Source organism: Podarcis bocagei (assembly GCF_964188305.1).
Source record: "Podarcis bocagei genome assembly, chromosome: 12".
Classification (NCBI taxonomy): Eukaryota; Metazoa; Chordata; class Lepidosauria; order Squamata; family Lacertidae; genus Podarcis; species Podarcis bocagei.
In genome coordinates, this window is record NC_138137.1 from 49,563,929 (window position 1) to 49,587,375 (window position 23,447).

At 39.4% G+C, this 23,447-nt stretch overlaps 2 long non-coding RNA genes across 3 annotated transcripts in view; one reads left to right on the top strand and one right to left on the bottom strand.

Moving 5' to 3' along the window:
• Positions 1-3,740: 3,740 nt before the first annotated feature.
• LOC308569753 lies at positions 3,741-11,406 on the bottom strand. 2 transcript variants are annotated; one of them, XR_014000807.1, is made up of 3 exons: positions 10,487-11,406; positions 8,994-9,078; positions 3,741-5,158 (listed from the first exon to the last, which is right to left on the bottom strand). It is a non-coding gene; the product is annotated as an uncharacterized lncRNA (long non-coding RNA). The 2 variants fall into 2 exon arrangements; XR_014000808.1 differs by having other exon boundaries at positions 8,994-9,082.
• Positions 11,403-23,447, top strand: part of LOC308569778 — a 94,827-nt gene continuing 82,782 nt past the window's right edge. The window contains exon 1 of the long non-coding RNA XR_014000844.1: positions 11,403-11,631. This is a non-coding gene — a long non-coding RNA (uncharacterized lncRNA). The remainder of the gene's footprint in view (positions 11,632-23,447) is intronic.

The following is a 23,447-nucleotide window of genomic DNA, read 5'->3' on the forward strand; positions in this document are numbered from 1 at the left end:
GCTCTAGTGTAAAATAGCAGAACTCCATTCAGGTCACTGGAGCCAAAGTGATCTCTGCCAGCAGAAGCTCTTATTGGCCATCAGTTTCAAAGCACATCAAACAACTTGTGACATGGCTAGATGGGTCTAAAATGAGCATGAATAATATTAGCAAGATATGCAGGGAGTCCACAAAGAGTCAAATTTTCGAGAAGGACCAGAGTTAGTTCAGTGCAATGGCTACCTTTAGAAAACCATTGTGTCCAATCTAATTTTTGAGCCTGAGCAGCGGGAAGGAAGGTGCAACAGACGGTCACCGCAATAAGGAAGCAAAAGGCTGAGACTGGCACTTGAATGGCAGTCATTGGAGAGTGCCATTCACAGCTCCCTGGTTGACTAATAACACAGTTTCCAAAATCAGTAAATGCGTCAGTCGTGGTTTGTAAATGGAAACCTAAATATTAACTATTAAATTAGCTCTATAACAACGGGGCATTTCCTTTTCCTTTTTTTTAATGCATTAAGAAATTACGGCCCGATAAGAGTGGCCAAAAGAGCAAAAGACATATATGGATATACAGAAGACTTATTGAGTCAAGAACCGCACCACAAAGTTGCTATACTTTCTAGCAATTATACAGTTTGTTTTCATGATAAGTTTTTCTTTGGATGAAATCAGAATTCAAAACATGTTGAGGACCATGAACTGGATAAATCTTGTCTACGGGCATCAAAGGCTTTAGCTATTTTGTACATTAGGGGATCTCCTCTTGTTGCTGGATCTGCAAGGAGGGCACTCCAGTCCTAAACAATTAAAGTAAGTCCCATTGACTGTGTTGCAAGGTTGTGATCCTAAGCCCGCATCTATGGAGGCAAGTTCTATTAAAATCAGTGAAATCTACTTCATTGTGTTTTGCAGTGCCAGGCTGATGGTGGGGTTGGGGGGGGGGAGCAAAGACAGAAGTATATAAAATCTATAGGAATGAGATTTGCAACTCCAGGCCAAATTCTGTACTGATAAAAATCAGCATAGAGATTCTGTGGGTGAGAGAATGGTGTTGATCATGCTCATGGTGGAAGCATTTTCCATATTATCCATGGAACTGTAACAACCCATAAGAGTGTCTATAAAACCACCACAGCCAACCACAAATGAACAACCACACCCTAAGCCAACCCCAACCTCTCTCACCACCAAAGGAACACAAGTGAACAGCAGAGAGCACAAGCAACGCTGACACCAAACCCTACATATATTGAGTAAAATAGAAACATCGCCACCCGACCCCACCCCCACCCATCTTCCCCACCCCTCCACCCCTTTCCCCCTTTTCTACCAAATGTCTCAACAAATGAAACTGATTTGTAAAAATGTTACATGGAAAAAATATGAGAGAGAGACATTGCACATACTTTTGTAAATCAAGAAAACAGTATAATGTTTCAAATCACAGTGATTTCTGAAAGTAAGGGATTAAACCATCAAAGTTGAGAATAACATTTTTTAAAAAAATAAATCCCTTTGGTGGATGCTGATGATAAAAGTCAGACGTAGTTCAACAAAAAAGGGGTAGAAGAAGCATATTTCAGTCAAATGAGAAATCTGTAGGCAACAGTAATACTACTTGCCTTAATGTTCAAGTTTATTAAAAGTAAGTTATCAAAAGGCATTGTCCAAAGAACAAGAGGTAATTCTAAATATGGATTCTTATATTTTGTGGATGTGTATTTCTAGATATCTAGATAGATAGATGAAATGAACTTATTGTATATAAGAATTGCTGTCTTTAATGTTTAGGTATATAACAAGCAAGTTTTGACAAGTATTGTCCAAAATACAAGAGGTAGTTCTAAACATACATCCTTACTATGTATGTATGAGTACATGCTGAAATTAAGTGATTGAGTATGAGGGTTGCTGTCTAATATGTGAGTGTTGGGTGCGGCAGAAAGGATTTCTTAAACAAAGTATAATTAAGCTGCAGTTCTTTTTAAAAATAGAGCTGGCCAGCCCAATTTCATAAGGGACTGTTTAAAGATCTGAGAATTTTGATTTTCTTTAATTAAACCTGAAAAGGCCGAACTAGGGAACGTTGGGCTTTAGCTGTAAAAATCAAGTATTGCAGCTGGAACTGGAAGAAATCAAGACAATTGATGATAATGTTGATTTGTGCATTTGGTTTAACAGGAATACTCAGTTTGTGTATTCAGCCCATTTCGCATTTTCAGATCATATGCGTAGCAGTTGCAAGGGAAACTGTCTCTCATGTATTCATTATTCAAAATTACTTTCCAGTTAATTCCTGTGAATAATAGTTAAACTATGTATCTCTTGTTGAGCAGAGTTTATTATTCAAAAAGCAGGCTGTGCTTGATGGTTGCCACTGAACAGCTAGGTCAAATTGCCTATTTTTTGTCACCTGCTTGGATGGATGTAAGAGTAAGAAACCAGCCGCCAAGGAAAATGCTTTGAATTTACTGAACGCAAAGCTTGCTTTGGGTGAGGACAGTCCAGTGAGCACCGCTTCTGTGCAAGCCACAGTGATGTTGCTGCTGACTGGATAGAAGCAGGCCATGTTTGCAAAGTTCATATTCCTGTCAAATGTATGAATATCCCGGAAAAATATTACTACAGTATGTAATTTCTATTGATAACAACATCTAGATGCATAGATAGATATAGATATATGGATTTCTACACAAAATTCCTTATTTTACAGTTGCTCATATTCTTGCCACTATATAACTGACTGTGGATTATTGTACAGTGGTACCTCGGGTTAAGTACTTAATTCATTCTGGAGGTCAGTACTTAACCTGAAACTGTACTTAACCTGAAGCACTTTAGCTAATGGGGCCTCCTGCTGCTGCCGCGCTGCCGGAGCACGATTTCTGTTCTCATCCTGAAGCAAAGTTCTTAACCTGAAGCACTATTTCTGGGTTAGCGGAGTCTGTAACCTGAAGCGTATGTAACCTGAAGCGTATGTAACCCGAGGTACCACTGTATTGTGCAAGGCATTGTCATTATGGCCTGGAGAGCTGCAGAATGACGAAACTCTGTCAGCTCAAGGGAGCTTACAAGAAAGGAGATTCCAACTAAACATCAGGAAAAACTTTCTGACAGTGCAAGCTGTTTGAAAGTGAAATGGACTCCCTCAGGAAGTGGTCGACTCTCCTTCCTTGGAGGTTTTTAAGCAAAGGTTGGATGGCCATCTGTCATGTATGGTTTAGCTGAGATTCCGGCATTGCAGGAAGTTGGACTAGATGACTCTTGGGGTCCCTTCCAACTCAATGATTTGATGAACCCACTTGTCCCTGTGGCGTTTGGATGGAGCCCCCAGTCATCTCACAGACTATTGACCCATCCACCACTAATCCGCTGCCACCAACCAGGTCCTCCCCGGTAAATCACTTAGTCTCAGTCAGGTTCTCAAGTTAACAAAGAAGAGTGTAGTTTATTGCAGACACAAATAAACTTTAACTGCATTCAAATGCAGTTTTGATGTCTTTACCTTCTTAGTCTTATTTTTATCCTGTCTCTAACTCTTCTACCTCCGCTCACACAAGAACCCACTGCACCAACTGTCTCTCTATTTCCAACTGCCTGCCAACTGCTTTTCCAACTGCCTTTCCCAACCAACCAACCCACTAAAACCAACCAACTACCAACACCCAAACCTCGGGCTAAGCCCTTTTATAAACAGGTAGGCTCCAGCTTTCCTATTGGTCTACATTTTAACTCTTTCTCTCCCCCCTGTACAGACATTTTCAAACAAACGGACAAACGCCACACTCCCTACTTCCAGATAAACTACTTTTGCAGCTGAGGGGCATTTTCTAGCCATTGCTGCCTGAAAATAGCATCCCATGGATGAACAGGGGGAAGGGCCTGACCTGGGAGCAAGATCAGATCCTCCTAATATCAGTAAGGATGAAGTTGGGGAACGGGTACTTACAAGAAGGAGTGCAGCACTGTTAAAAGGACCCAAGGAGCCAAAGAGAAGGGTGGAGGTGGCCAACCCAGGTATTCTAGATAGGGACAGTAGCCAGGCAGACGTGGGCAGGAGACACAGAGAAGGAATAGGGAGCTTGGTCATTGTAGAGTGAAATCGCTCATCACTTTCATGGACTGGGGAAACACAAAGCCACAAGGCTCTCTTCTGGAAGAAGGTTCTTCTGTTTGAGCCAAGGGGAACGAGGGAAAGACTTCCAGCCACAGAGGTGTACAGCAACAGCAAGTAAGGGTCCTGCAGTGTTTGGAAAGGGACGCAATATGTACCTCTCATTTCCACAGCCACTGTGAGCCATCTGAAGAGAGCACAGGGCATTTAAACTGCTGTTTGAAGGACTGCCGACATGCATAGGAGCCTGAGGTGGGTATTAAGGTCTACATCAAAAGCCCACATGCATGCCCAGTGATTAGGTAAATACACCTGTTGGGCGCAGGAGACAGGGCCTTTTATGTGGAAATTCCAGACTGTGGAACTCACTCCTCACAGAGGTGTCCTTCAGATGTTTTGGGCTACAACTACCAACAGCTCCTGCCCACATAGTTGAGCAGGCCGGGGTTGATAAAAATTGTAGTCCATAACATCCAAAGGGTTTTTTAATGGGTCTGAAAACCCACCTTTTCCAGACTCATTTTCTCCTAAACTGGGCCATGGGCCATGGCTGCCCCACCCCTCCTAGATCAAGTAAATCAATAAAAATACTTAACTAATTGAGGTTCTGCCCCACCCCCAACCCCTAACTGAGCTATTCTGTTAGGAAGTTAGCTGTGCTGTGATTTATATTCGTGTCTGCTTTTTAAAAAATAAAAATAATTGTTTTAACTGACTTCTGTTTTAAATTATTGTGAATGCTGCCGCCATTTTTTCCCCGTGTGTGTGTGTAGAGACATTATATACCTCCTTGGGAGGGCTATGCCCAAAAAGGCAGTCTATATATGATATCAATAAATTGTTTTATAGTGATTGTAAGAGACAATCACAGAATCATAGTTTTGGAAAAGAGACAAATTCCACACAGTTCAGTTTCTCTGTTCAAAGGGGGAACCTCTTCAAAAATGTGTTCATCACCTCTAAGCTGGCAGCAGATGTGTCTGCCCCATTTTCTTTGCCCAGGGTACCACACTGGGCAGTGTTGCACGTGAGACCTGGACCTCTCTTCTTGCTTATTCCTGTTTATTCAGCCAAGAAGGAAGTAAATAATTACTGTTAATGAAACAGACAATACCAAATGGGAAAAAATTCCAGGCATCACTGATACTAGAGGGGGGAACTGTTAATATACTTCAAAGAGACTGAGAATATGAAGAGATGGGGGGGGTTAGATTCTGGTTAGGGGGAGTGGGGGGATAACATGAAAATAATAATCTAAAACCACATTTTCAATCTGTGATAATGCTAATAATAAACATGGAGATGCAGTACTGCTGGTAAAGATCTAGGGATGATAGTGAAGGCTACCTCAGACATGAGTTTGCCTTGAAATGTGAGCAGGGGAGGAAAAGAAATTAATTTGATTTTAGGCTACCAACATCACAGTGCAGAGCACGGAAATAGTAAGTTCCGCTGAGTGTGGCTCTGATGAGACAGCAGCTACAGGACTGCATTTAATTATGGCTACTACTGTACCGTTATGAAATCGACAGATGAAATATTATTGCCAAGAACTTTTTTTTATAAATGTAGAAACTGGTGCGAATGAATTATAGACAGAGATAGATCAAAGCTGTGGGTGCCAGTGTAGACCCATAAATCCTGCATTATATTTACACACACTTCAGTTGGGAGTGGTTTCAGATGACCTTCATCCTTGTCATCTGGCAGTAGCTTCCAAGTGAGAAAGCGTTTTTACTATGAATTATAACTGATCATTTGAACAAGGCTGTAGCCTCGGGGAAGGAGGAGGGAATATTCCTGAATGTTCCATCTTCCATTAAACATAAAAAGTAAGTTTCTAACTCCACAAGTAAAAGAGATATAAGGGAAAGCTAAAAGAGCCAGTATGGTATATAGGTTAGAACGGAAATGCCAACTTGCATCCCTCTAGACTAGGCTGTTGAATTACAATCCCTAACCATTGGCCATGCTGGCTGGAGCTAATGGAACTCCCATAAAACCTGAAGGGCAATAATGCATGGGTTAAAACACTGGCCAAGTGTGACTTGGGTTCAATTTAATTCAGGGGTAGGCAACCTAAGGCCTGGGGGCCGGATGTGGCCCAATTGCCTTCTCAGTCTGGCCCGCGGACAGCCCGGGAATCAGCATTTTTTTACATGAGTAGAATGTGTCCTTTTATTTAAAATGCATCTCTGGGTTATTGGTGGGGCATAGGAATTTGTTGTTGTTGTTGTTTTCAAAATATAGTCTGGCCCACCACATGGTCTGAGGGACGGTGGACCGGCCCACGGCTGAAAAAGGTTGCTGACCCCTGATCTAATTCATCAACGAAGTTTACTGGTCTGGGCTGAGCCAGAGCTGTTAGAGGATAAAATGAGGCGTAAAGGAAGAACTATGTGTGTTTCCCTGAGCTCCTTGAAAGAAGGACATAATATAAATGGAATATGTGGAATTATGATGCATTTGGCCCTGTCTCTTTATAGCTTTAGTTAGCTAGTTAAGATTATGGTAATCTTTTCCAGCAGGTGTAGGGGGAGATGGGACCTTATTGCTGCCACCACTGCCATTAATAACTATGTTTAGTGATTTGTTTATGTGTTTTTAAGGATTGGGTTATTTTGTGAGTTTTTTAAAAAAACAATGTGCCTGTTAGAAACTGTCCTGTGGCTTCTGCAAATTATCTAAATAGATAGATAAATAAATAAAAGCTTGGAATAATATTTGACCCAATTGCTTGCTCCCTAGTCTGCTTGCTTCCTGCCTTCCAGAGTTCTGACAACATCTTGCAGAGCACTAGGATAACTGATAGGAACTAGGCTCTTATTTTTATATTTTATAAATATATATATACAAAATGAAAGTTACTTTTTATTAATAATTAATAAATCAAATGTGAACAAATGGATCTACCTGTATTCAGGTTCTTTTGGATGCTCTGCATTCATTTGCCCTGCACCACTTGTTGGTCTTCAGCACATTTCTGGCTATTGCCTGCACCTGACATGCTCCTGTAGCACGTAGGATACAGTGCAATGCTCTCATCCTTTGGATAGGGTTGTCACCTTCAAACAGAGCACTTTTGCTGTCTGACCAGCAGCATATCAACAGCTAAAGGCACTTCAGACCGGGAAAGGTTTCCCCAACCTTCAGTCTTTCAATCTATTGTATTTCTGCCTATTATGCATCTGATTACAGCTTAGGACCCCAGAATCCAGGAAAAAAGACAGTGTCCCTGCATAATACATGTGAAGTGATTGGAACTTTCTGAAGATTGATATTTTTTAATAGTAAAAAATGAGGAGTCATATATTGATAAAAGGTGCCAGCACAAAAAAGGTGATGGAGACTATCACAAAAAAGCGCTCGCTCTCTCGTGTGTGTGTGTGCTGTTCTGTGAATGGGAGTTTCCAGCCAATGACCTCCCTTCTTACCCCTCCCATCATACATAAAGGAGCGCTGTGCACATCTGTAGGGAAGGCTCAAACCTAAAATATTACTATTACCTGAGAGACAGACTTCCATGTGGGTCATGGGAAGTCAGCATCTACCAGAAATGATTTAAAAACACACACACACATGCAGACTGGCCCCCTGTATGGATATGTATTTAAAGTCATCAGGGTGCAGTACTGTCATCCTAAGTCTCACAGACTCAAACAAAGTTTATAAATAAATATGGCTCAATTTTTAAAACAAGAAATGTTGCATGCTTCTTGTTTTCCTTATTTCTGAAATTTTGGTGCACTTACATTATTATTCTTTGCTCTGTACCTAGCATATTTCACAGTGTGCAAACACTTTGCTGTTCTTGTTTCTTATTCTCAAAGCCGTTCCGTGATGTGGTTAGTTTCATGGTCAAATGGGAACGGGAGCTGACTTTTCCACATCCAGATAGCTAGCTGCTAACTGTATACTGTGGTACCTCAGGTTAAGAACTTAATTCGTTCTGGAGGTCCGTTCTTAACCTGAAACTGTTCTTAACCTGAGGTACCACTTTAGCTACGGGGGCCTCCCACTGCTGCCTCACCACCAGAACACGATTTCTATTCTCATCCTGAAGCAAAGTTCTTAACCCAAGGTACTATTCCTGGGTTAGCGAAGTCTGTAACCTGAAGCATCTGTAACCCGAGGTACCACTGTACTCTCTTGCTAACCTCTCAACAGAAGCTGAAATTTCCAAACTTTGGTCAAAGTTCCTTTTGCCTTGCTTGTTTCTGAATGATATCATTTATAGTGATTCTATTGGTGCCGATATGATGCAACTACTGGTATAATCTCTGCCAACCAACCTTGGCTCTGCCCTATCTAGCAATGCCATGGCTCTAAGTACATATGCAATTGTGCCCCACCCTCTACCACTAAAAATATACTCATTATTTTAGTGAAGAGGCAAAGTTCATGCTTCCTCATTACAACTATACAGGCTACATCAGAATTTCAGGCTGCCCGCCAGTAGACTCTATCCAGTCCATTCAGCTGAATTGAATCCTTTGAATACAGTGCTGCATAACACATTTTGTCTGACACTGAAAATTCATTCAGTCATTTTATTCATTCATACAGTTGTTGCTCATTTGTTAATGCATGCAAATTTATGCCCATTTAAAATATCTAAATATCTAGTGTGGAGCTAATTAAACTTTAAAAACTTTTCAGGGTATGCAAAAGGTCAAGCCAGTTTGTTTGTTTACAAAGGAAAACAAGCCAGGAGGCTACCCTTGGCCAACAGGCACAAACTCTCCTAATTTACAGGGTTTTTACAATTGCTGGAGGCCAAGAAAGGAAAAACAGCAGGCTTTGAGATGCACAAGTCTGCTTTCTGAAGGTGGCTCTGTTCCCTCTTCAATTGGCTTGTTTCTGACAAGGGACCTTTGCTGTCAAGGCACTTACCAAAGACACAGAGGGAGCAGGAAAAGATGAAGATGGAGGAGAAGGCCTTTAACAGCTGAAAAGATGATGATGATATCCTTCTTTTCTGTCTTTCAAAGAACCCAAACATCAGTATCACAGTATAATAAATCAAAATACAATTCAAAGATTGTCAACAACAAAATTATAATAAAATCAAACAGGCTGAAGCACAATTCGTTATCCTAATAAGCTTCTGCCAAGTGCTTTATTTCCCCCTCTGGTGGTCCCTGAGCGCTTCATTCAGAAATCTGAGGCGCCATTTCATATTTTCCCAAATTGAAGTCCAGTACGTATCTCTATGCAGTGGGGCCTTTCCAGTTCTGGCACCTAGCTACATCAAAAGTTTTTAGACAGCATTTAGAGCTGACTTTTTGAAATATGTTATCATAAAGTGACGTAAAAGGAGTGAGTCATGATAAAATAGGAAAACGGTCAATGCAGAACAGATGTGTTCTGATTAACAGGAGAAGCTGCCCCGGAGACACAATTTGTTAATTGATCACACGTCTATCTAAATAAAAACAATAGTTCCAAAAGTTTTGTTATTATTATGCTTTTCAGATGAATAATGTATCCCAAAATGACTCATATCATGTCTGACCAAGAGTTGTTGGGCAGGAGCTGCTCTGTTTTCCTGGCCTGGGAGTTGTTACCAGCTGTGTTCCAGCTTGCTTTTTCCTCCTCCCTCCCATTCCATTTTCCTTGTGTGTTGTGTGTTTTTTAGATTACAAGATGTGACTGTCCTAGAACTTATGTTTATAAGCCGCTGTCAGAGCCTTTTGACTAAAGGGCAGGGTATTATTTTATTTTCCAAAAATGAACTCAACTCATATCTCCTCCTCTCAGACTGAGAACAGAAAAGAATAAGAGCAACAAGGAAAAGGAAATACAGAGAAAAGGTACAAGAAAGAAATCAGCTTCTCAACGCCAGGAAGAAGTGGTGAGTTACTAGCAGGTAGAGCAACGTTATAAACCTCTTCTAAGGCCATCAAGAGATTTTTTTGTGTTGATTTTTATTAATTTTATTTCTTTAAAAATTGCATATACCACCATTTGTCAAAAGGACACAGGGCAGCTTACAACATAGTAACATAATAAACAACACAATGCACATGAAGAACAACATCAGCAAGAAAAACAGTTGTGCGAATTCAATTCATAATAATAAGCAATAACATAATAGGCGTGTCCAGTTATTCACAATGTCATCCCCGCAATAAACTCTACAGCTCAACTCCTGCAAGTACCATACGCAAGTGAAATAACATTATTATCTATTAATCACAGGTGCAACTATAAAACATACACCTAATGACTACAGCAGTATTTCCTTGTAAAAAAGCAGCAGCAGTAGCATACTTCAAGTGCAGAATTTTTTTTTACAAAGTGCATCTACACTTAAAAAAAAAAAAAAAAGCTGGATCAAATGGGGTCGCCTTTTCATACATGGTTTTGCAGTTATTTAATCTCACCGATCAAGTGTTGAAACCCCGGTACAAAGCCTTGTCCCACACAGAATTTGGAAGGCTACACTGGACAATGAGGAAAAAGAAAATATGTGGCAGGAATTCTCCTCTTTGGTCAGCAGGGAGATAGAGCAGGGGTGTGTGTGTGTGTGTGTGTGAGAGAGAGAGAGAGAGAGAGAGAGAGAGAGAGAGAGAGAGAGAGAGAGAGAGCTGTCCATTTGACTTCCTTGCCTCTCTAGAAAGGCCTGCGACCCAGTAGTTTCCCTGGGCCTTAATGCTACCTAACTGCCAACCACCTGTGGCAGTTGGTTGCCATGGCAATTTCCCCAGGTTGCCTGGGCTGAACATTCTAGACTCCTACAGCTGCATAGAAAAAGCTGTGTATGTTCACATTAGAAGGGCCTTACATGGGCGTTACTGATAAATGTCCCCCTCAGATATATAGGTATAGATATAGATATAGATATAGATATAGATATAGATATAGATATAGATAGATATAGATATAGATATAGATATAGATATAGATATAGATATAGATATAGATATAGATATAGATATAGATATAGATATAGATATAGATATAGATATAGATATAGATATAGATATAGATATAGATATAGATATAGATATAGATATAGATATAGATATAGATATTTTGTTCGTTCATTGGTTCATTTGTTAGCTGCCCTTTGCCCTAAGGTTCCAGGACGGGGTTGCAGCATTAAAACACCATATTAAAAACAATTTTAAGCAGCCTACAATCATAAGAAAAAGTGATTCCTAAAAACACCTCAACTGTCAAAAGCCATCAGCTGTACTATTTATACACAACGCATGTATGGGGGGGGGGGAATGACAGTAAAGACCACTTTTCCGTTAGTTTCTCATTTTACCTCAGACTTCCTCTTCATCTATGCAGTAGCTGTTTGGGAAGGGCAGGGAGAAACAGAGAAAGCATAAGAGAGAGCGGAAGAGGCCATACGTGTGAGGAGGACAACAATGCAGAGGAGAGATGGAAGAAGTGATTATGTGACAGGATTTTACACAGAGGACTCTGAGGGCGCTGTGTTGTGAGGCAAGGAATGGACCCATGGCTGACCCTGGCACCAGAATGAGCGGATTCAGGAAGACGACGGCATGAAGGCAAAGTAAGTTTGATTAATTATTGAATTGAAATTCAATTGTTCTGCTTTCCGTGGTTCCCTTTTTTCCTATCTTTGTGGGAGAGAAAATGGGACTGGGGAAGAGAAAGTGGGCTAAGGAGGGTGGTCGCCATTCTAGATTAAAAAGAAAAGCATCACTAACTAACGCCTGGACAAACTCAGTATTTCATAGTTGAAACCAGGGACACTCTTGTATACTATAAATACCCCAGTTTTCATCCACTTTCTTGTTTTCTCTCTCACTACCACTGTTTCCTCTTTTAAAAAGTGTGTGGATATTTAGGTGGCTATTGAGAACATCTTATGTTTAAGAAGGCTTTCCCTGAGGCGTGGTATGGTCATTTTTTGGACTATTAACTGTATAGTTGCAAAAATGCTTTTATTGCTTTTGGTTTCCTTGGCCTGTAATATTTGGTATTTTATCTTCTTGTATGCTGCTCCTGGTAGCTTTTGTTTGTGAAGCTGTATATAAATCTGCAAATAAAATTTGTTGTCAGCATCCATCTGTCTTGAGAGACAATGGAGTGCGCTTCTGGGGGTGAAGTCATGCTGCCACCAAAGTGACTTCCCCGAGGAGCAAGCCTGGACAGTGTGTATATGGAGATGCTGCGATGCCCAAATGACAAGACTCCCTTCTTGGCCTTGCTGATATGATCCAAAGGAAATCAGAGCAATACATTTGGCACCAACTTGGCTGCAGGAGTTCCTAGAATAAGACTTACATGGCATCACCCAACTGTCTTAGGGACTCTACTCCAGATTTGCGTAGGGTTTACTTCTTAGTCTTCTCTTCTCCTGAATATATCCTGCAAAGCAGTGGATGTTTAAGATCAGAACTTTCCTTTTCCAGATGAGCTACCTTCCCAAGTTGATGAGCCCCATCTGCCCCTCACTTCCTTCTACAACACATAAACCTCCTTCTTGACCATTGGTCTTGCCTGCTCAATCTGCTGGAGCCTGTCTTTGTATGCAGGGGAAGACCCTAACTCATTGGGAGTTTGAGACCCATCAGCTACCCTCACCTGGTTTAGCCAATCAAAGCTGTTTCCCAGGGTTTGGCCACTGTCGCATGCTGATAGCTTCTAGGAGCCGCAGGTGAGGACTGAGTGTAGGGTGGGGAGACCAAATGTGGACAAACTAGCTCAGGAGGAGCATGGTGTGTCCCCCACTAGAGATACTACCCCTCCTGTTATACCCTATAGACCCCAAATAAAAGTAAAATCAAACAAAATAATTGCACTGTAGAATGGTTAGTACAAACTTCAGTCTCACAGTGGAGAGACTGATGTCAGTAGCCAATCAAAAATGACCATTCAGTCCAACCCAATGCATTTCTGCTCAGTTGTGTGTCCCAGTGTATTCAATGGGACTTTTATGCATGCATGCCTGGGAGTATCTGCAAGTGTACATAGGCTTGGAACTCAGGAAACTGCCTTATACCAAGTCACACCTTAGTCCATGGGTAGGCAAACTAAGGCCCGGGGGCCAGATCCAGCCCAATTGCCTTCTCAAGCTGGCCCGTGGACGGTCCGGGAATCAGCATGTTTTTACATGAGTAGAATGTGTCCTTTTATTTAAAATGCATCTCTGGGTTATTTGTGGGGCCTGCCTGGTGTTTTTACATGAGTAGAATGTGTGCTTTTATTTAAAATGCATCTCTGGGTTATTTGTGGGGCATAGGAATTCGTTCATTTTTTTTCATCAAGATATAGCCTGGCCCACCACAAGGTCTGAGGGACAGTGGACCGGCCCCCTGCTGAAAAAGTTTGCTGACCCCTTGAGCTTATTTTGGAGGTTCTAGCAGGGGAGTGCAGCTATTGTATACCCTTGACAGAAGAACGGTACACTCCTTCTATCTGGGATGGTCGTCCTCTTCCACCGAGCACGCAGCTTCGGGAGGGACGCACATGGAGCGGTGAGGGAGGAAGGGGACACCCGCCTAGACAGCCAGATCAGCCGAATCAACCCTGGCGATCAATGGGGTGACAGATGTCGCAGCCAGATCGCCCTCACATTCTTTAGTGGTAGTATGGCTGTATTGTTTTTTGTAACATAAAACCATTCAATAAAAATTATTCAAAAAGAAAAGAAAAGAAAAGAAAAGGTTTGCTGACTCCTGCCTTAGTCCCTCTAGTTCAGTGCTGTGTACAGTGACTGGCAGTGATTCTCCGGCGTTTCAGACCGGAATCTTTCCCAGTCCTACCTGGAGATTCCAAAAAAGTAAAAAGTATGGATACTGATTTACAAGGAACAAATGCAGTGGTACCTCGTGTTACAAACGCTTCAGGTTACAAACACTTCGGGTTACAAACTCCGCAAACCTGGAAGTAGTACCTCGGATTGAGAACTTTGCCCCAAGATGAGAATGGAAATCACATGCCAGCAGCATGGCAGCAGCGGGAGTCCCCATTAGCGAAAGCGCACCTCAGGTTTAGAACAGTTTCAGATTAAGAACGGACCTCCGGAACGAATTAAGTTTGTAGCACGAGGTACCACTGTATCAGAAAATTGGATTTGTCTTTGGGAAACTGAAACAGTTAATCTAAGTCCAGAACCACAAGTAAGTAATGAACTGGCCTAATAAACTTAAGCCCAGTTGAAACAAAATGTTGAAAGGCAGTTCAGTTGCTCAGGTTACTGGGTTTCTAGTAGAAACTTTCTGCTTGTTAATGTGGGTGCATCCCCCCAATGGAAGTCTGCAGCTTGGAGAATGTATTGCAGATGGATGCCCAAGCTAAGTGGCATGATCTGGTCAAAAAGTGCCTTCTACCAGCATGAACTGATGAGCCAGCTGCAGTCGCTTCTGGAAAAACATGATCATATCATAATTATCCATGTTTTGATAACATCAAGGTTAAAGTATTGCAATGCATTATATATCAGCTGCTGATGAAGATTGATCAGAAATTTCAAGTGCTGCCAAGTACAGCAGCTAGACTATTAACTGGGTGGATAGAACAATTTGCTTCTCACCAGTGCTGCCAGTGTTTTTATGGATACAATTAAAATGGGATATCTTAAAGAGTATCTGCTTCAGTATGAACCTGCTCAATTGTTAAGGTCTTCATAGCATGCTCCACTCCAGGTGGCTCCACCTTCAGTAGTGAAATGAATTACTACTAGAGATAGACCTTTTCTGTGCTGGCACCCTGGTTGTGAAACTCCTACCTCAGATATGTTCATCAAGAAATGTTGTTTTAATCTTGTGTGGATGGTGCTTAGGTCATTGTGGTATTTAGGATCACATTGCTTGATTTTATACAGCTAATTAGATATATACTATTTCTATTGCTACTTGTGGCTATGCCAAGATCATTTTAGGCAGTGCTATTGTAGTAAGAACTACAGATGTATTTTCACTCCATCCAAGCAGGGTAGCCCACTACTTAAGTGTGTCAATGCCCTTAAACTTGGCTTCAGTTTTTGCAATTTCTTTGCTATCATGTTGTACCTTAAGGATAGCTTGTTGTTCTATTTGCTTAATTACTATCTCATCCTTTGTTTCAACAACAGTTATAAGTGAATTGTGAAGATCTTCTCCATATCCTTATGAAATAGGTTCTATTGTTTTATGCAGTATAGGTTTAATTCTAATTTGTCTATCTGTGCATATGAGGACTTTAAGCGAAAAGTCAGATGGTAGTACCTTAGAAACATTGCAGAAAAATCTATTACTAAATATTACAATTAGTTTAATAACATACCTATTAACAATAATATAATCATAAAATGTTTCTATACATACACATCATTGTCCTTGAACTTGATTAATTCCTTATAATAATATACATTTGACATTCTCAATGAAAAACAACTGATGTGATTCAAAATCTTCATCTTTACAAACAAATAATAAATTTATTTTGTACAATAATTAAAGCTCCAATAGAAGTGTGTAAAATATATGGTGATTAAAAAATTATAGTAACAAGCTCTGTAACTTTTTTAATACATTGCATTATTATGAAAGATGACTAGAAAAAATGTATCTAACATGGATTTTTCTGGTTTGTTTGCTCTATGAATATGTAATTGATTATGGACATTTGAATACTTTGATAGTTCGTAATTAAACTACAGATATAATCTTCTCAGCTTTTTGATCTTGTATCTAGTTAGCATGGCTATTTGGAAGAGGGTTGATCTGTTTATCTATAGAGGACCCTCCCAAGTAAAAGAGGTAGGATAAAAGGCACATTTCTACAGGTTTCTACATGAGTAGGGATATTTGGCTTGCATGAGAAGATTATTGTGGCTACAGTATAATAGAAAAATTTCTGAAGTTATAAGCTAAGATATAAACAGTGAAGCAGTTTACATCATTACTGGGAAATGCGGCTGGGTTGCAACCAATTACTAGTATGCAGCATGGTATACAAGTCTTTTCCAGAGTGGAGGAGTGACAGGTCTAGAGATGCAGGTTTGATAATACCCACAAAGTTGGGGCAGGCCTGGTCTTGCCTTATGTATGGCTGGTGGGCTTCTTCCTCCAATTGCAGCCTCTCGTAGTGGGTACTTAACAACAAGAGTGTTTATTTCGGTCCATGGAGTCCTCTAAGCAGAAGCAGGTTTCAGATGGTGCAACCAGTTCTACCACATTGAGTGCCATGCCTAGTGAGTGCTGCAGGTTGTCAGAACTATGGTGTAGTGAATTTATCAGAATGGAAGACGAGAGGCAGGAGGTGCCAAATTTTGGCTTCACACAGGGTACCACTGAAATTTGAAAGACCAAAGTCCATCCCTGGTCCAAGGGTGTTCACTGTGGTGACCACAGCTTGTCCAGGCTTTCAGTCAACTTAGTGGGGTAAGGTGTACAAAAAAGGTCCATACCACGTTTCCCAAAGAGCAACACAGTGAAACATTTTTAAAATGGCACACTGGATAACTGGGGGTGGAGATGCAGATCACTGCATTTGAAGGATCATGCATGTAAGCAAGGGTGCCAACTTGAATAAAATATGGGGGGCACAGATAAGCTTGTGGTTGGAAGTATGGCAGGGCCTAGGCTCTTCCCATGAGCTGCTGCAGTATGTCCTCTGGTGTGTCTGAGCTGCCTGACATCTCAGCTAGCTCAATGTCTCCAAGAGAGCTTGACTAACTGGGCTTATCTGTGAGAAACTAACTGGGTTTATATGCAAGATGCTTCTGGTCTCTCTAGTGTCTGGGAGAAACACTTCTGAAGAAGGAGTTCATGCCTTCTTGGCATAGTAGGGCAAACCTGTGGGTAGCTCTCCTCTGAATTAGAAGGGTGAACTATTTTCTTGAGTTTTGTTACCTAATCCTGACATTTTTTATTCGGAAGTCCATGTTTGATGTTTTATCATCTAATTAGAAGTACTGCATTTTTATCCTACATGATTCAAGCATTTTTAAAAAGTGAAATAATTTAAATTTAAATGTCCATGTTTAACAACAACCCATCTATAGTCAGAAGCTGTACATTGATAAGTTAATGGTAGTTTGGAGGGAGAGAGATATGAAAAAGAAAACTGAAGAAACAAAGCTGCAAAAATGAACCTTAAAATACAAAACTAACATTTTTCATTTTTAAAGGAAAAAAGTTTACTTTGACAACGTCATTAAGCTGTAAAACTAACTTCAGGTGATTATTCTAATTGCAAATTCAGACCTATATATCAAATTTAGTGCATAACATCCTTTAAAGTTTTCCTTAATAGGAATTACTAACATAGATTAGCTGTATCATGTATTTAACTTAATAAGTAATAATATACGAGCATAAATCTTCTGAAGTGTAGCCCCCAAAAGAACTAGTATAAAATTATGGGTGTACAGTTTGACCAATTTGATTTGTAATGTTTTAAAAATTCAAACAAGTTAATATTGGATAAAAATAATATATCACTAAGAAGTAACTAAATGCCTTCTCACACTAATGTTGACTTCCTGTTCATTGTTGTCTTTTTTTCTAATATGGCTAGATAACATTAGCTCTAATTTGAATTAATGTACAGTTTCAGGTGGGAGATTCTCTTTTCCAGTTTTGTCACACAGTATGATACTGTACAAGTCGCTAAGCCAAGTTCTCACAACAGCAATAGAGTGATGAGCCAAATTCCTTTTTATACTCTAATGTACTCAGCTGTAAATTAGGATAATGTTAGCCTAATCCACAAGTCAGGTAAGCTGATATGCAAGGATTTAAACCAATTTATTCCACCATTGACTTCAATGGGACTAAAGATATTTAAACAAACTGGGCTGTGGAGAAGACTATGTTGGAGTGGCATGATATGAAGTTTGATTAATTCATATTTTTAAAGAGGAAATACAATTATCACAAAAAGGGTAGCATTATTTTGAAAGCTTTTGTTAATAATCAGCTGTTTCTTCATGACATCTAATTACTTAACAAAAGAGAATACATATAAAATTAAAACACCAGTCCAATTACCTTGCCATTGTTTTACAAGAGCCTATTAAATCATTTTGAATAATAAACTGAATTTCACAGATATGTAAAAAGATTTAAAACTTCTTTTTTTTTTTTTTTGCAAAATACCAAATATGTTTTTTAAATGGCCAGAAAGGACAAATACAAAAAGTGATCTATAATAAATGGACCTATTTTTCAGTATTTGCTTTGGGTGCAGATATGCATCCCATTCTCAGTGTGTTCCTGGTCCCAATATTATCCCTGAATGCAGAAGTGGACAGATCACCTTACTAGCCTCAGCTGGTTTGCTAACTGTGACCTAACCTAGAAAAGAAGAATCTGGCCTCAGTTATTTATGCACTAATTGTATCCAGGCTAGGCTATTGAAATGAACTTTTATAAGCAGGTTAGAAACTGCATGTGGTAAATAATACTGTCACCAGGATGATGGTAGGAGCATGTTGAACTTATAATATTTAATGATGAGGGGGTGGGGAATGGTTTAATTCACACTTCTGGAAACAGTAATCAAACTTAAACACAGCTATCCTTGAGAATTCGCACACATCCAAATTCTCTGATTGAATTCCCAACCAACCAATGTGTACAATAAGGTGTATACTTGTGGAAAGTGTACATAAAAATGCATATATTACTGAAAATCACATACAAATTGCATTATTTAGGGGGAAATGCTTTAAACATGAGAAGAAAAATATGTATAATGCACACTAATATGCTGATGAATTTCACAAAGTGATGCAGAAATATGGTAAATAGAACTTAAGACTGGGAAAATGAGAAACTGAGAGAAACTAAAATTGGCAGATTTGTACATCCCTAATCACATTACAACTATCCTACAAAAGCTCATTGGTTACAAATGCATTTCTGGTTCAATTTCAAGTGCTTGTGTTAACCTCTAAAGCCCTCAACAGTCTAGTAACATGTTTTTCTCAAAGACCGCCTATATGAACCTATTCAAGCTTTGAGACTAATGAGGCTCAGCCATCGGGCATATACCTTTAGAAGATGTTTGATTGTGGGATTTCAAGGGCAGGACTTTCTTAGTGGTGGCACTGTTGTGGAATTCTCTCTGTAAAGAAGTCCACCAAATGCCTTGTCTTCCTGTGTTTTACTTTTTAGACATTTATTATTATTATTATTATTATTATTATTATTATTATTATGCTGACTCCTTTGGTTTTAATGCTTCTGAATTTTGTATTTCTATTATGTAATATATTCTTAATTGATGTTTTATTTTTATTTATATGGGGGAGATGATAACACTTGAGAGATGGCTGAAAGCTACTGAAAACTAAATTTTTAAAAAAGAATTTAGCATCTTCCTAAATAGACCTGTCTTACCTAATCCAAACTTATGTAACATTTTAAAGAACAGCCAAGATTTCATTCTCTACAGAAACCTTATATAAGCTATATCATGCTAGTCACAAGGTTCAAAATATATTCGTACTGAAGGAGTCACCATATGCCAAATATTAACCAATGGTATTAAAAGCCCTGGACATTAGCTTTAATGGACAACCTTATGAAACAAATCAATGCATTCACTGGACAAGCACATACTGACAGTTTAATTGAGAACTGGTATCCATTCCCACCTTATGTCAACCAGCACTCAGTCGCTCAACATAATGCTAAACCTCATGAGTAGCTCTGTTCAGATAATATAATTCCACAGCTGCTCCAGGATAAACCATGTGCCCTCATTGTTGTCTTTATTATATTATTATTCCTCCTGTATGTTTACACGGTTTTATGTTTATTTTCCATCTTAGTACTGTTACTTTTATTAAAAACAATAAAAATATAATTTTAAAAGAACAACAATAGCAGGGCCATTCAGAAATACGAGGAAGATATCAGTATACTTTGGGGAGTTCCAAATCTAAAAGAACCAAACTGGGGGTGTGGAGACAGCCCAGTGAGGACATAGAATGCTCAGAAGTCATGGAATGTAGAGTGTCAGTTGGAAAAGGTGGAATGGAAAGGACTGCTGGAGAACAGCAGGGTTGTCTAGCTAGAATCCTGAACAGGAGCACTTCTGTTAGGCATGGGGTACACTGAACATTTTGTTGCAGGGGTCCCTTGTTTTTTAATAACGATCTGTCTGTCTGTTTCTCTCTCTATCTGTATATATAAAATCATAATTGAAATAAAAAATATCAGTATGTGTGACTTTGTAATGATAATGTCATTACAAACCAATGGGATGTAGGTTACCATGTTACACTTAGTGAAGGATACATTTTCAAATGTCTAAAGATCCTATTACTGACAATTGAATATGCCACATGGATGTAGGTGACTCAACATATATCTTAAACCTAAACAATTGTGGCCTAACACAACACATTTGGCAATGTTGAAATGACATGCTTTTAATGTATGAGATTTGGTTTTCTTTATGTATTTAGACAGTGCTTTTTTCCTTTAAAAAATGCTAAGGGGCACTCTCATTTTCCAGCTCATATTGAAATACTGCCCCTCAATGAGGCCAAACTTAGATTCACTAAATGTTTAGGGGTATGCGTACCCCCTGAAAAAAGCACTGTATTTAGAACTTTCCCTATTGATAGGAAATTCAATAAATTAATTTAATGACTTTGAAATATTTTTTTCCTTAAACATTCTTGAATAAATGTTCTAGGCAATTTGTTTATGGAAAAGAAAAGCATACTAGAACTGAATTGTTATCTTGATGCAGAATCTAACTGAAGAGAAGTTGTACAGTACCTCAATCCTAAAAAGAGTCTTGTAAATGTTAAATTTATTTAATTAAATGGCAATTACTTCCAATTCTTCTAGGGTACAGCCTAGAATAGATACATTCCTTCATATGCAGACCACAATAAAAACACAAAGGGCACAGTCCCCTGGGAAGTTCTTCTGTGCAAGCCCCATTCAATTGAAAGGGAGCTGCAAGAGTACAATGGGGCTTGTGCAGGAGAACTTCCCAGTGCATACTGAAGCTAACCATTCAAACACACTGGCTATTTTAACAACACTTTTAAAAATGAGTAAATGTAGAATTCAGTTGTATGGGATTTGTGGGGAAAGCTCCTCAAAATTCATCAAAATTATTTCTTGGGAATCAATATATTTCCATGCCAATCTTTATTTTAACTGTGACTAGGAATGCTGATAGTCTTACAGTCCATATTTGGAAAAATTATGGCTGATTTTGGTGCCTCACTTTTAGCTGTCTCTTTGAAACACCTTAAGGCAGATTGATTTTTTTAGCCATTGGGGTACTGATCAGTTCCAAAATTTGGGCTCTTTTTGAGGCATCTCAGGTTAAGGATTCACAACAGCTAGTCATTCAAAATTGTGGGCCTCATCTTTCATTAATGGAAACTCATAGTGATCAGTATAAGGGGGTTCATTTAGCAAACTTACTTTTTATGAAGTATGAATAAACCAGGAGGTCTACCTCATTCATAACTAAAGTAAAAGTGGATCTCTACACTCTGACAAAGTTCAGCCACTGAGCTGCAGCATTAACTTGTATTCTAACAAGATTAAAATATATTTGTCCTGGGGATTAGCATACTTAAGTCCCCTTTTGCCTTTTTAGCAGTGGCAGTGCACTTTGATCTGTGTTGCATGGCAAGAGCACGGCTTGGGCCCAGCCATCCGAGTGCCAAGTGTGAAATCGGCCTGATGTCATCCCCATTCTTCATCTTTTACATCTTTCACCAGTTTAATTATATTTCCGCCACAAAGCTCTGGAGCTTCATTGCATATTCAAGTTTGACTAGGAAGCATTTAAAAAAATGTACGGATGAACTAACTCTGTGGGGGAAGGGACAGGATGCTTAAACCTTTACTGAAAAGGGGCAGCAAGCTCCAAACCTTGACTTAGCAATAATAAATAAATAAATTCTTACCTGGTGTTTTTTTTAGTGCATCTAGAGCTTTGTGTAAATTGATCTTCGTTAAATTATTGCCATTGTGGTACAAACTGTAGCATGGAACTACAGATTATTTACCTTGATGAACTTTGACATTTAAGTTTTGTACCTTACACTTCCTGCATTCTGAAACTGTGCTGCTGCCTCTCCACATGGTCCTTTCATATCACTTGGCTTCTTGTAAAGGCACCATTGCACTAGATGGAAGCAAGCTGATGCTGTGCCCCTCTGGTAATACTTTTGTGTTTCAGAGGCAAATGGGTTCTGGGCCAGGGGAGGGAGAATATTAAGAAAATGGAGGTCCTCTGTGCATATTGGCTATGTGATATTTACTGAAACACTTATTCATCTTCACTCCCATTGCCTCCATTCCACGTCATTACAGAATTTTCTCAAGAGTTGGTCATTATTTTGATTCTATTTCTTCTGCATTGTTCAGAGTAGATTGCATCTGTTATGTGAATCCCCTCAAACTTAAGTGGGGAAGTGGACACCTCTACCCTAAAGGTGTGAGATGACTTTGTGGAAGAGGAAGGGAACAAAGGGAGAGGAAATGAGCCCACCTGCAGCTGTGACATAGGCTTTGACCTTCACCCCAGTCTTCTGGCCACAGACTCTATTCATAGTAAGTTAGAGTGTCTGTGAGACACAAGCACATTCTCTCTCTCTAGCTCATCAAGTCAGTGACCGTTGGGCGTTACTTCCACATACAAGCCAGGCAGAATAGAAATGCAGATCAGCTTCTTTAGCATTTGAGAGCAGGTCAATGCTGGGAAATGCTCTTCTCAGACAGCCTCTTTTGTCTGTGATTTTCCAGTGTTTTCCACTTTCTGGATATGAGCAGAGACAGGTAATGTGACAATGGATGAGATAAATGTATGTTCCCATTTGCTATTTAAGAGAGATGGGAGTTGGGAGAAAGAAAGCCTGATGTGAGTTTGAGATACTTCAAATTAATGAGTATTTTATTTGGAGTCATTACTCCCCATTTAGAATGTGACGTTACAATGCATTGCTTTTTAAATTGAATTGATATAATTATAAAATTATCTCCACATAATTAACTCAAGGATTACATTTGATTCTATTTAGCATGTAATCAAAGCCTATTATGTTTTAGCTATAGGAACACCAATTACATTTAAAAGGGTTACTTAGACCCAGCTCCATTGGGGGGTGGGAAGTAGAATAGCTTCTCTTGGTGTTATTACAGTTATATTCACAAGCAGATGAAAGATAGACAGAAATATGAAATGATATAGGCTCCTCTGTATGCGCACACACATGCATGCATGCATTCTCTTGCTTTCTTTTGTATTTATTTAGCTTCAGGATCGCTGGAGGGGAGAAAAATTAGGAAGTTTGCTACTTACTTCAAGTTTTGGGTTAAAACAGTGCATCAGATGGGTCCTGATACTGTCAAGTACGTATGAGAAACCAGAGAAGGAGATCCTTCACTCATT